The 13525-nt window shown below is 41.6% G+C and overlaps 1 long non-coding RNA gene across 1 annotated transcript in view; it reads right to left on the minus strand.

Annotated features, from left to right (window-relative positions):
- The window catches only part of LOC112543591 (uncharacterized), a 56922-nt gene extending 48814 nt beyond the window's left edge, over positions 1-8108 (minus strand). The window contains exon 1 of the long non-coding RNA XR_012902692.1: positions 7790-8108. This is a non-coding gene — a long non-coding RNA (uncharacterized LOC112543591). The remainder of the gene's footprint in view (positions 1-7789) is intronic.
- Positions 8109-13525: the final 5417 nt, after the last annotated feature.

The raw sequence follows: 13525 nt of genomic DNA on the forward strand, positions 1-13525 counted from the left end.
CCCCTTGTTTAAGCTGCTTACCCAATAATCACAAGTCATAACAAGAATTGTCCTCAGTCCACTCTTTCAAACAATGCATTTATTTGTGGGGATTAATCTAAAACTCAGTGAAATTCTAGAAACATCTTGTTTTTCCTTATTTACTGAAAGTTACTCAATTGAAGTCTATTTTTAAAACAATCTGTACAATTTACTAGGTGTACCAGCTGACCAGGCAAGCTTCACAACTCTATTTGCATCTCTAAAGCCCTGGAGGACAGAAAAGAGTCTTTTAATTGGTTATTCAACTTTAGTAGAAACATGCTTTTAGGAAATGAGGCCTACTACACTGTTGTCTTCACACCAGGCATACTAGCTCCTGTTGCCATGGCAATCTGCCGTAGCATGCTAGGTCCAGTGAGGTAGAAAACAAGATGGCTTCTTCATTTGTTTAGCCTTAAGGAAAACTACAGATATTAGCAAACCATTAATGGGCTAACAGACTTTCAGAAGATTTGACCTAAATAAACACCATTATACAAAATTGTTAATATCTGTATATATTTTACCTTCTTGAGTATTTTGTAAAAGTTCTTTTTCAATTCTGAGCTAAGAGAGATGTTTAATGTAACTTATATTAAATGTCCAGGTTTTGATTTAATCTATTTACACCCAGATCCTGTACTTAAACATTCAAATGGGGTTTGTACGGACTGAAATGAATTTAATTTGTTAATTTACCAAGGAATTTAAAAATAAAAAAATGGCCACTGATTCAAAGGGTCTCAAAACAAAACATGTTGTGTTCCTTGTTTCATCTTTCCCACAGAGCAGACTTAGTGAGAGTAGAGCACTCTGAATTTCACACAGAAATCTTGTTTATTCTGCATGAGATCTCTGCATAGTGAGAGAATGCTGTCTGATCAGCCAGTCTTTGCTGGCTTGAAAAAGAGTAACACTTCCCAGAAAGAGGGAATGTTGTCTTTAGAGTTGGTACTGTGGGGTGGAGGACACATACACAAAAGAAAGATCCTATCTTTAAAAAAAATTAAATCCTAGGAAATAGTGAAAATAATTCCATAAATGCAGATACCATGGGCACATTCACGTAAGGAACCACTAGGGCAATAGAATAATAGATTACAACCTGAAGGTTTCCATAATCAAGGGTTTGTGTGGTTCTAAAGCAACTGATTAATTGGCAGAATCCTCTCCCCCCACAGCCAGCTCCACAGGGAATGATGTGGGGAATTTCACAAGTTCTTGAAGGAAACATTGATGAAAAAAAACCTGTTTTGGTCATTCTTCCAACACTGTTCTTCACTGGGAGCTTTTAGCACTCTCTGGAATTTGAATGATGAAAGAAAGTAATTAACAGTGAGGAACTGGAAAACAAATGGGCAAGTTTACTACTTCCTTGATCGAAAGCTATCAGTGACAGATACATGTATGTATACACCCCCATCTATCCTGCTTATGCTTTAGTTAGTACATAATGAGAGAAAAAGAAAAACCTATACGCAGCTATTTATTATAAATCTTTAATTTTCTTTTGTTATTTTGGTCAGTAACACTGAAATTCCTTGACTTTATTTCCAAAGCTTGATTTCATAAATGGTAGAAAATATTGAACTTAGAGATTTTGCCACTTTCACTTACATGCTGCCCTGGTTTCAATATGCAGATCAATATATAGCCCCTGCTCCACCCTGCACCTTTACAAATAAAAAGATTGTCATTGTAATAATTTCTTTATAGTACATTTATTTGAATTTTTAGCAGTGTTGCCGAATACTTTAGATACAAATAAAAATAAAATGAGTGCAGGGGTGGTAATCAGGACTCATGATAGAGCAACAGGGTCATTGTTTACCCATAATATTTTTCTTTCTTAACAAGCTCCAGGCATATTGACCCACATCTTTAAAGGCATTTAAGCACCTAATTCCCACTGAAATAACTGGAGTTAGGCATTTAAATGCCTTTTAGAATCTGGGCTATTGTCTATGAATTCAATTGCATTTGTTTTGCTTCTACATTTATACAATATGTTAATTAAACAAATTAGCTACAAAGGCGGAAAAGTCTCTGTCATCCGTATTCTACCCATAACTTCTTTTTATTTCAAACCTCCATAAATAAAAGGGTAAAACACTGTACATAATAGTTTTAGTTTATATTGTGGGTCAGCTCAGAGGGATAAATTGACACTAAACCTTTTCCTAAACTCCTTTGTTTTACTTATTAATCTGGAATTTTAGATTACACTTGCTTCTCAAATTTATTTGTGATTGATTCTACCTCACTTAATATATAGGGTACAAAACTGCTTTAGTGGTCTGTGAGTTACCATCTCAATTCCTGATCCTCAATCATCGGGTAACATGTTAATATTAAGGATAATGCTGGCTAGGGCTGAGTGAACCCCAAACAATTTGGTATGACAATTTCATTATCAAAGATTTGTGTGCTTTTCTGAACTATTTCCAAGTTTCTTGGTCTGCAAAACTTGGGCTGGAAATCTTATGTGAACAGACTTTCTAATGAGATTTCTGGTGCTTCCTACATCTGGCTGAACTAGAGTATTTTGAGAACAGCTTGTCTTTAGGTATTTTGGAACATTTGCTTCTGGCCCCTTGTAGAACTTGAAGTGCAGACATATACACATGAAAAATAATAAGAAATAACAACCTTCACATTTTGAACCATAAAAGTTTGGGTCAGGTTCAATTTAGTGTTGGAAAGAAGCTTTGTGTACATAGTTGTTTTATCTAAAATGGTTTGCTTATTACTATAGCACTGAACTCTCAGCAGCTTACCGATGGTCAATTAAAATAATACCGTCTGAATTTATACTGAGAATTTTTGCAGCCAGTGCCAGAGTTTGTAACCACAGTTTAAGGACCGGTAGATATCAGAGGGAGAGGAATGAGAACACACATTTTAAAAAGAAAAGGAAAGATAAGACACGGAAGTTTAGATGGGGAAAGAAAAATGAAAATTGATATAATAATAATATGATGTCCTTAGCACGCATCATTAGTAGATCTCAAATTTCTTTTACAAAGGAGGTCAGAGTCAGGAAAGAAAAGAGGAAAGGTATAGAAAATTGTGGAAGAAGGAATTTCATGATTTAAAAGACATGAAATATTCAATTGCAAATCAACAGTTTTCACTCACTAGTGACTTCATAACCTGTTCCTGGTAGTTAATCATCTCTTGTACTCTGGTGCAGTGGCAGAGCAATAATTTCTCCTTGGAATTCTGTGATGTCTCTCTTAAATTTTGAATTATTTTTGTGGATTATAAGTGTTATAAAGAGTTTATGGGTTCTTGAAATTCTCAGTTGAACATACCTGCCATTATTGGAAGATCCACAAACTAAGGATACTATCTATACTGCTAAAAGTGCTTGCTCTGGCCACCTCTCTCTCCTCCTTTGGTTCACAATTCTCCTGTACCTGCAATTGCTTTCCTTATACTTAGTAATATTGTCTTTAAACTTAGTTCCCAAGCCAATCAGCTTAATTTTATATTGCAGCAATCTTTCATATATCTCCCTGATTTGCAAGAGATCGTGATGCACTTGGGGCACTGAACTCTGTTTCACTTCCCTTTAATTCCAGCTACAAAAAAAAAGAAAAAAAAAGTGAGTTTAAAAAAGAATGGAAGAAAAGGGAAAAAATATTTCCCCTTAACAACTCATGTTTTCCCTACAGAAGAAAATGAGTTATGCACAGAAGAGTGCAAAGTTACCTCATCACATCAGAATCACATGGGGGTGGGGAAGGAACCAACTTGTTCTAAATAACCAGGAAGCCACTCCTCACAGGCAGCTGCAGAAGTAGACTGAAAGTTTTAACTGTGAACTAGCTGGGAGTCCCTATCCTGATTACAGAGTAAGGGAAGCTACTGAGATTCCCCACAATGAGTGTGAATTGTTAAATTGAGCACTGCTACTCCACTAGTCCCCTTTCTCCCATGTGTATCAGGAAGTTATTACCCTTTATCATATCCACAAGCAGCTGCTTCCTCTGAGTGCACTTCAATCTATGTGTAGAGAGTTAAAATCCTTTTTATTATAGAGGGCAGGGTACTGACTACTAACCAATTAATGCTGTACAGCAATTTTCATTATAACTCCTTTGTTTTCAGATATTTTAAAATTTCTGAAATAAGAACCATTTGGGCTCAACACTGGTTGTAATATTATTAATTTAAAGACTCAACAACATTTATACAAATCACCTATTTTTGAGCATGTGAGAAAAAAGTTCCCTAATATCTTTAAACTAATTAAAATCTTATGACTTAAAAAAAAAAAGATTAATTGGGAGTTTGGCATGAAAATAGCCTTCACGGAGGAGCAGGACACAACCTTTATGAGGAAAAGGAATAAATGGCACGATGTGTTTTTTGAGATTTTTGTATCTGGTCCAGTATTTGAATTAGTAGTTGCCCTGGGACCCAGCGATTCTAAAGGGCCTGGGGTTCTCAGCTGCCACTGCCACTGTGCTACTGTAGCAATGGCAGTGGTCGGAACCTAAGGACTCTTTCAATCGCTGCTAGTGTGCTGGTGTGCCGCTCCTTACCCTGGAGCCAGCAGTGGCTGTTGGCTCCATTGCCTGTAATAGGGTTCATGGTGAGCCAATGAACCTAGTGCTCAGTGTTAATTCAGTTGTGGGTCTGTGGTAGGGGAATTTAGGCCTGCCCAAAGCTCTGGGGTCTGAACCAAGATGCTAGGAATGTATGGTCTCTGTGAGAGGCTCTCTAAACTACAGTCCCTGGGTTGTTTCCTTCCCTCAGATTCTACTCCCAGATAGAGGAACTAAAAAGGGACGCAAAACTACCAGCCTTAGCTGCAATCTGCACACATTTCTGTTCCTTCAAGGAGGCATCTCCAGCCTCTTTGGCTGGAGCTTTCAGGGTAGGTCTGAGCTGAGTTCCTTCTGAGCTGGGATGTTCCCTTCTCAAGCATTTCTCCAGTTGGAGCATGCTCTAAAGGTGGGAGGGGTGGAGTCCTAGTATAGCTCTTTAACTTCTCCCATCCCAGTTTTTGAATACACCATCAAAGGTCCCATTGTCCTAGGTACTGTGCAAAGTAGTAGATGGTTCCTGCAGAGAAGATCTTACAGTTTAAACAGACAAAAGAGACAAGTTCTATGGTAAGGGCTACGAGTTCTATGCTAAAACCTAACTTTTCTTAGGGGGCTACAGATTCATTTTTCATTGCCACATATCCAGTTCAGATGATCTGGAGATGTATTTGGAAAGCATTCCCTACAGAATACTGATCAGAAAGACATCCCTGTAGATGAAGAATTGACACAGATGACTAGAGTGAGTTATTGAGCTGGGTGGGAAGAAGAAAAGTAAGTACTGATTGGTGAAGGGGCACCAAATCCTATTTTGGCCTATTTCTGCATCTATGCCATACACAGGACACAATCCAGACTAATGACTACCGATGTCACCCTTGCCTAGGGTAGCCCCTTGACATTGCATTGCTGTTGTCTCCACTCCTGGACTGTTCATAATCAGCTTCCACCATATAAGTCACTCCCAGCTATGTAGTGTGCACTTGCAACCTGCCCATCAGATCCAGGCTTTTGCCAGCCTGAATTATATTGCAGCTTGACCTCAACTCACTCATAAGCTGAGATTTTCCCAAGAAATATGCGTCTTGTACTTCTCAGTCCTCTCCTGGACAATACAAGCTCATATAAAGTCTCATATTGTTTTATTAATAGAAACGTAATGTACAAATCATGCTATCCCAAATGGAGTTTTCCCCAAAATTTCAATTCAAACATGCTGGCTGAGGTAAAACAATAAAATACATATTATTAATTTAAGAAAAATAAAGATAAAACACAACTAGTGCCTAACTTAACAATTATGTTAAATTCAAAGAAAAGGTTTTCTCACTGCATGTTCCTATAGATTTACTATTCAGACTTCTTAGACCAGGACCCTTTCTTCAGTGTAATGACTGCTTCCTTTGTTCCTTCTGGTGTAGTGAATTGATGTACAGAGAGAGAGAGAGAGGAGGGGAGGGGTTCTCTTTCTTTTCAAAGTCCTCTCCTCCCCTTTGAGAAGCATCTCCATCTGGTATCATGATGACAGGTAGACTCTATGGAGAGGAACCACGTGCTGTGTTTTGATAAAATGTAAATATTTTAACCCACACCTCTTTCCTGCCAAAGAATAGTCACTCTGTCTCTGAGGAGCTCCTCAGACTTGGTAATGTTTTAGTAACACCAGACAGTAGAATCTTATCATTTTTCATAAATTTGTGGCAACATTATTTTACCGGGCCAATAATGACCAGCAAATTGAGTTTTCAAATGATATCTCACTATGAACAAAGATTACCACAATAGTGTACAAGGTATGAATACAGGGACAGTCTGTCACAGCATCAACCTGTGTTCTTTTTTTATCTTGTTCCACCTTCTGGAGTTCTAATTTACATCTCTCTTCATCCAAATTCTCTCCAAGTCTAATGCTCTTTCTTGCTCCTATTGCCCCTAATTAAAAGAAGTAAAGTAAAGCAACCTTTATAGATCTAACCACCCATTTCTGCCACCTGATTGGTTTCCTCCTTGCTTACAAGACCTGAGATGTATTTTCTTAGGTAGCTTTTGCCATCTGTGTTTTGTGGAGTTTTGTTGACATTTGCAGTCTTCTCACAACTTCAGTTTATAATGATAATCTTAGCAGATTGTAGCACCTAAGGGTTCGTCTACACAGCAGGGCTTAACTTGATATAAGCTACGCAAATTGAGCTATGTCAATTGTGTTACTTATTTTGAAATAGCTTATTTCAAAATTGGGAATGTCTACACAGCACTTATTTCGAAATAGAGCACTTTTCCTCCGACCTACTTTACTCCTCGTACAGGGTTACAGGAGTCGGAGTAAGAAGTCCTCCAGCTTGACAGTATTTCGACATTATTTCGAAATACTGCCCACTATGTAGATGCAGACTAAGTTATTTCGAAATAACACTAGTTATTTCAAAATAATGTTGTTGTTTAGATTCATCCTTAGATATAATTAGTGTGAGAGTGTGTGCTTATTCATATGTGTGTGCATTCTTTCTGTGTACAGTCGAGTGATGGGATTAGATTTTTTAATGGTGAGATTTGTATTTAATCAAATGAGACATCACCATATTTGGTGATCAGAAAAATTGGTCATTTTCTGAAAGTGATACATTTTGCGTCTGTAGACATATTTTGGAGCAAATACTTGGATATTTTCACATGTATCTGGGTCTCTATTACTTGTCTGTCTCTCGCATATGGCACCTATATAGACAGAGCATCGTTCTATAGATGCAATTGTAAGACCTTCTCGGTGATGTTATGGATGTCCTCCAATTGAATCCATATTTGGGGCAGTGTCTTTTACAAGTGTTAGAGAACTTGTAAAGGTATAGTTCAACACTACAATAAGATACCAGTATAGGTTTCCTTGTACAGTTCATCCAAAACAACATATGGAATAGGTTCTGAAAAATAGTGAAATGTGGAGAAGAGAAAATGTAGAGGAGTTGCAAACTGAGGCCTTAAACATGCTGCTCTTGTGCAGAGTCTGCAATGTTAAAGAAAAAATAAGCTATTTAAGTTTGGCAGCAGCACTGGAATCCTTGTCTCTAGTAGAGCATTCTGAAACATTTTAAGTAAACAGAGCCAGCAGCTAAGAAACTGGAGACTAAAGTAGGTTTACAGAATTATCAGATACGTAAATGAACATGATATGTAGGGGAAGAATTAATACAGTTTTTGAAAAAGGAAAATCATACCTCATGAGAATATAAGAACTCTGTGATGGTATCAGCAAGCATGTTCTTGAGGGTGATCCAGTTGATAGGCAGCAGGTTTAAAACAAATCTAGGGAAGTAGTTCTTCACACTACATACAGTCAATCTGTAGAACTCATTTCCAGAAGATGTTGTGCAGGTAAAAAGTATATCTGGGTTAAAAAAAGAACAAGAGAAGTTCATGAAGGATAGATTCTCCAATGGCTATTAGCCAAGATAGGCAGGGCTGAAACTCCATGCTCTAGGTGTCCCTAAAACTCTGATAACAGAAATAGGACTGGATGACAGGGAAAGGATCTGTTGCTAATTGCCTTGTTCTGTGCATTCCCTCTTAAGCGTCTGTCACTGTCAGAAAACAAGATTATTGGTTAAATGAACCATTGGTCCAACCCAGACTGGCCATTCTTATTTACAACAATAAATAGAAGCCAACAAAATGCTGTTAATCCCTGGTTCTTTTTAAATAACATACTCTATGCTACTATTACATAGCAATGATCAGAGGAAGCCATATATAAGGTGTCTTGATTTTTGTAGTGTAGATCACCATCAGCTAGATTTTAATTTTGAAAATCCTAGGGTGATATGCAACTGATTTGTAAAATCTCATCAGTCAGTTTAAAATTGTGCAAGTCACAAACAAGGGATGGATTCAGACTGCTAATGTTCAGGGTTGATATTGGCTGAAGGTTCTGTTTTTGACCTATCTCAGCCATTAGAAGTTTAAGTACTGGATTTTTCAAAAGCACCTAATGGACTTCGTAGCACAAGTCTCATTGAACAGAACAGAGGACCCAGCCTGTCTGGAGTTAAAATTCTTGCTCAGTCAGCGGGAGGCTCAGCAGCTTTCTGTTATTAGGCGTATCATTTTTCCTGGGAAATACCTGCTGGCATGCCCAAGATACTTGTTAATAGGTAGCTGTGTCCCCAGAGGGTGGGGCTATATCCCCAGCAGGCTGAGGACTGGATTATTCCTATTTGAGTATGTATCTTAATGGAGGCACTGTGAGTTGCTGGAAGCCCCTATCTGTTGGTTTCATCTTTAAGTCACTTATCATTTAATGCTGAGGACTGAACTATGTAGACTCCTTTTGTTACCTGGAACAACAATTTGCCAAGTTGGTTGGCTCATCACACGACTCTATAGCTCAAGCTCATCTAAGGAAGTGAGTTTGCCCACAAAAGCTCATATCACTATATATTTTTTTGTTTGTCTCTAAAGTGTCACGGGACTACTTGTTTTTAAAGTTATAGACTAACATGACTGCCCCTCTGAGACACTATGGTCATGACACACTCCTAAGCAAGTAATAGCATTCTAGCGTACTTAATTCTTTTAGTTAAATGGTTTTGCTTATGTTACCCCAACAGATGGAACCAAACCTGGGAAGTTTAGTGCATTAGCCTCTACAGCTTAAGCCATAAAGCCAACTGCAGCTCAACTAAGGCTGAAGAGCACACTCATTTTTTTTCTCTCTTGGCCTAAGTGCCACTATATGGGTCAGTGAAGCACACATAGTAGGTGCGTGGTTATATTTGTAAAGCACTTCAGTTGTCATTCCCAAATCCTTTCACTTTGTGGCAGCCCTGCCAATCACACACTTGCACAAATGAAGCACATCACTTTCTAGTCTGTGCCTCATCTTAACAAACTGTAGATTGGGTATAATAAATATTGCTCAGTATAGTACATTTTTAATGGTTTCAAATGTACAGAATTATGGGGAATAGCAGTGAAATGGGTCTGATATGGTTAAAATTTAGAGACACAAATCCAAACAATTTAAGGCTCTCGGCCCCCGTCCCTGAGGATAAATGCTTGACTTGAAAGTCAGAAGGGACAATGATGATCATCTAGTCTGAATTCCTAAAGATTGCAAGCTCCAGAACCTCACCCAAGCCATATAGCCTGCCTGAAGTATTGTTTTGTTAGTATTTCCATGAGTGTTTTTCCATATGCCTCCCTGCATAATACTCTTGTGCAAAAAGGGATTTTTGCGCAAAATGGAAACATCCACACTGCTTGTTTTTGCACAAAAACCCCTTGCACAAAAACGGATTGGAAGAGATTATGCAAATGAAGCATGAGAAAATGCTAATCCATGCTTCATTTGCATTGACTCTTCTGACAAAAGTCATAGTGTAGACGTAGCCTGCCAGTAGACCCTCATTTTCCATTGCTCTACACCTTATATAGTCACTTTCATCAAGCTGTTTCATCAGAATATTAGTATTCTACACTGTTTGCATGGGAGTGAACAACACTACAAATTGTAGGGCAATAGAGAATCATATCCAGGATGGCTGGGTCCATTCTTTACATACATACTACTGTGATGGGGCAGCCCTGCTCGGGGCGGGGACGCCCTCCCAAGCTGCACTGTATAGCGGGAGGCCGCGCGCCACCCGGCTCTGCCCGGGGTGTTCGGCGGCAGCGCGGAGCACGCCTGCCTTAAGCGCACTGGCTGATGTCATCCGGGCACCGTGGAGACGGGAGTCGCGCCGCCCGGACAACGGAGGGACGCCCCGGTGCGAGGGGCGGGGCCGCCGAGAGACGCTGGGGTCGCGACCCCGGCGCCAACTTTAAAATGGCCCCGGCAGCACCGAGAGGGGGGAGGAGTGAAGGAGCCGAGAGGGTCGCCCCGGTCGAGATGAGGAGCGGCAGCAGCGCTCAGCCCGGTGAGCGGTTTGTTCCAGGCAGCTGGGTGCCGGGGTATGCCGGAGCCGGAGGGGAAGGAAGCAGCCCAGGGCAGAGTCAGGCTTGACTGGTGGGCTGATGTGTTAAGGGGTCGCACCCCGTCAGCCGGGCTCGGGTCAAACTGAACCTGAACCCTTAGGGCCCTGGGCTGGGGCCAGTGAGAGTGGGCGGGCCCGGGCCCCCCTTCCCCTCCCGCCTTGCCAGGGAGAGGGAAAACGAAGATAAATGCTTAAAAGAGGGGAAACTGAAGGACTCGGAGCTCTAGGACAGGAGAGAGCCCCTGGGACAAACACCGCGGGGCGGCCCGGGGCGTCACAACTACCGAAAGGAGTCACTTGTTTAGGATTAACAAACAAGGTGATTTCAATGGCTACCCACTTAAACTTTCAGGGATACATTTATCCAATGGGTAAAGAAAGCAAAACTGTCATGAATACAAGTGTGATTAACCTGTGTAGGGGTATGTCTACACTACAAAGTTAGTTCGAACTAACGGACGTTAGTTCGAACTAACTTTAATAGGTGCTACACTAGCGCTCCACTAGTTCGAATTTGAATCGAACTAGCGGAGCGCTTAGTTCGAACTAGGTAAACCTCATTTTACGAGGACTAACGCCTAGTTCGAACTAGCTAGTTCGAACTAAGGGCTGTGTAGCCCTTTAGTTCGAACTAGTGGGAGGCTAGCCCTCCCCAGGTTTCCCTGGTGGCCACTCTGGCCAACACCAGGGAAACTCTATGCCCCCCTCCCGGCCCCGGACCCCTTAAAGGGGCACGGGCTGGCTACGGTGCCCGTGCCAGGTGGAAGCCTGCCAGCACCCAGCTAGCAGACCCTGCACCTGGCACGGCACAGAGCCACCCACCCGATGCCCCCCAGCCCACCCCCTCTTGCCGGGACCAGGCTGGCGGCTCCCGGGAGCTTGCCCTGGACCGCAAGAGGCGGGCACCTTCCTGGGCTAGTGCGGACATCGTGGACCTCATCCACGATCTCCGCACTAGGCACAGGAAAGTGGCTGTCTAGGGCAGGAGAGCTGCCAGCCTGGCCACCCAGGACCAGGTGTGCATGAAAATCAAGGGGGTCCACTGAGACCCCCGACACTGAGCCCTGAGCTTACAATGGCCGTACTGGGTCAGACCAAAGGTCCATCTAGCCCAGTAGCCTGTCTGCCGACAGCGGCCAACCCTAGGGACAAGCCATTTGTCTCGTGCCATCCCTCTCCAGCCTTCCACAAACTTTGGGCAGGGACACCACTCCTACCCTCTGGCTAATAGGACTCCATGGACCCAACCTCCATCACTTTATCTCACTTCCCTTTAAACTCTGTTCTAGTTGTAGCCTTCACAGCCTCCTGCAGCAAGGAGTTCCACAGGTTAACTATTTGCTTTGGCAAGAAGAACAACTTTCTCTTACTAGTTTGAAGCCTGCTACCCATTCCTTTCCTTTGGTGTCCTCTAGTCCTTCTTTATGGGAACTCATGAAGAACTTTTCTGACTGCACCCTCTCCACCCAACCCCTGCTTTTAGAGACCTCTATCCTGTCCCCCCTCCGTCTCCTCTTTTCTAAGCTGAACAGTCCCAGTCTCTGTAGCCTTTCTTCATCTGGGACCTGTTCCCAACCCCTGATCATGTTAGTTGCCCTCCCCTCTCCCAGCCTTTCTCTTCCCCTCTCCCACCTCCTTTTCCCAGTCTCCCCCACTTTTGTTCAATAAAGACAGAGTCAATGTTGGAAGAAACGTTAGCTTTATTTTGTACATCAATAAGAAGGGGGGCTAGGGAAGGGTAAGTGGAAGGAGGTGAGGGAGGAATGGGGTACGAGCCCCCGATGGGGAGGACTGGGCTGGCTCTGCGGGCTTCTGGGGGTGGAAGCTCTCCTGCAGCCCCCCAATTACTCCCTCTCCCCAGATGGCAGCCTGCGGCAAGTGCAGCCGGGCTGATGGCCGAGTGGTGTGATGTGCCCAGTGTGGGCACTCAGGGCACTCCAAGCCAGAACTTCTTTGCAAGCAGGGCACCCCTTAGAACTGTGTGTCCGGGGTGGGGGTCGGGACCCTTTAAGCGCAGCCCTCGGCTAGCCTGAGACAGCATCTCCATGCTCTAAGTCCTCCTTTTATGCCCTGCCGGCACTGCTTCCGGCCATTCTTAAGCCCTGTTCAGAGTCCACTCAATGTGGACTTACTAGTTCGAACTAGCAAAACGCTAGTTCGAACTAGTTTTTAGTTCTAGATGCGTTAGTTCGAACTAGCTTAGTTCGAATTAACTAATTCGAACTAAGTTAGTTCGAACTAGCGCTGTAGTGTAGACGTACCCTAGGATTGTTCATATTGGCAGTGTTCTCATGGTAATTTTGAAAAGCCTTTTGTCTTGTTCATATAGTTGTTAATTGTCAAAAAAATCTGAATGTTCATGAATAATTACTTCTGTTTATAAAGCCCAGGTTATCCAATTATGGGACAGAAACAGCGCCATATGTCTGAAGTGAGTAGCTATACTGCATGACTACTGACTAGTGAATAACTCATAAACATTAGTTCATGAATAAGCCATAGACCAACTCTACTTTGGGTTTAGTTCCTAGGGAACCACTTACAGAGAATTCAGTATTATCCTACTTTATTTACATTTTTCTTCCCTTCTTGTAACTATATTCAAAGATCAGAGAAAATCTCCCCATCCATCCTACTCATTTTTAAGAAACAAAAATAACTTTACTAGTAGTTCCAAATGATTGTGGTTACACTGTAAGCAGTAAAGTTTTTCATGAAACATGCACAATTATACTTTTTTAATAAGGAAAATTTGTGCTCATTCTTATTTGGACATGAATGTGGAACGTGGAAGCTCTATTACACCAATTGCTATAACTAAACACTATGAAATCTGGTTTTCACAAGTTCTCAGTTAAAAAAGGGGAAAAAGGGTTAAAGCAACAAATCTCTCTGTCCAAAATCTTTCAGCTGATAGTGTGGTGTTCTTTGCAAAATATTATTTTCCCAGGAATGCTTGGCTGGATGTAGCAAGTGTCTTAC

This window comes from Pelodiscus sinensis, chromosome 3 (assembly GCF_049634645.1).
Source record: "Pelodiscus sinensis isolate JC-2024 chromosome 3, ASM4963464v1, whole genome shotgun sequence".
In the NCBI taxonomy this organism is placed as follows: Eukaryota; Metazoa; Chordata; order Testudines; family Trionychidae; genus Pelodiscus; species Pelodiscus sinensis.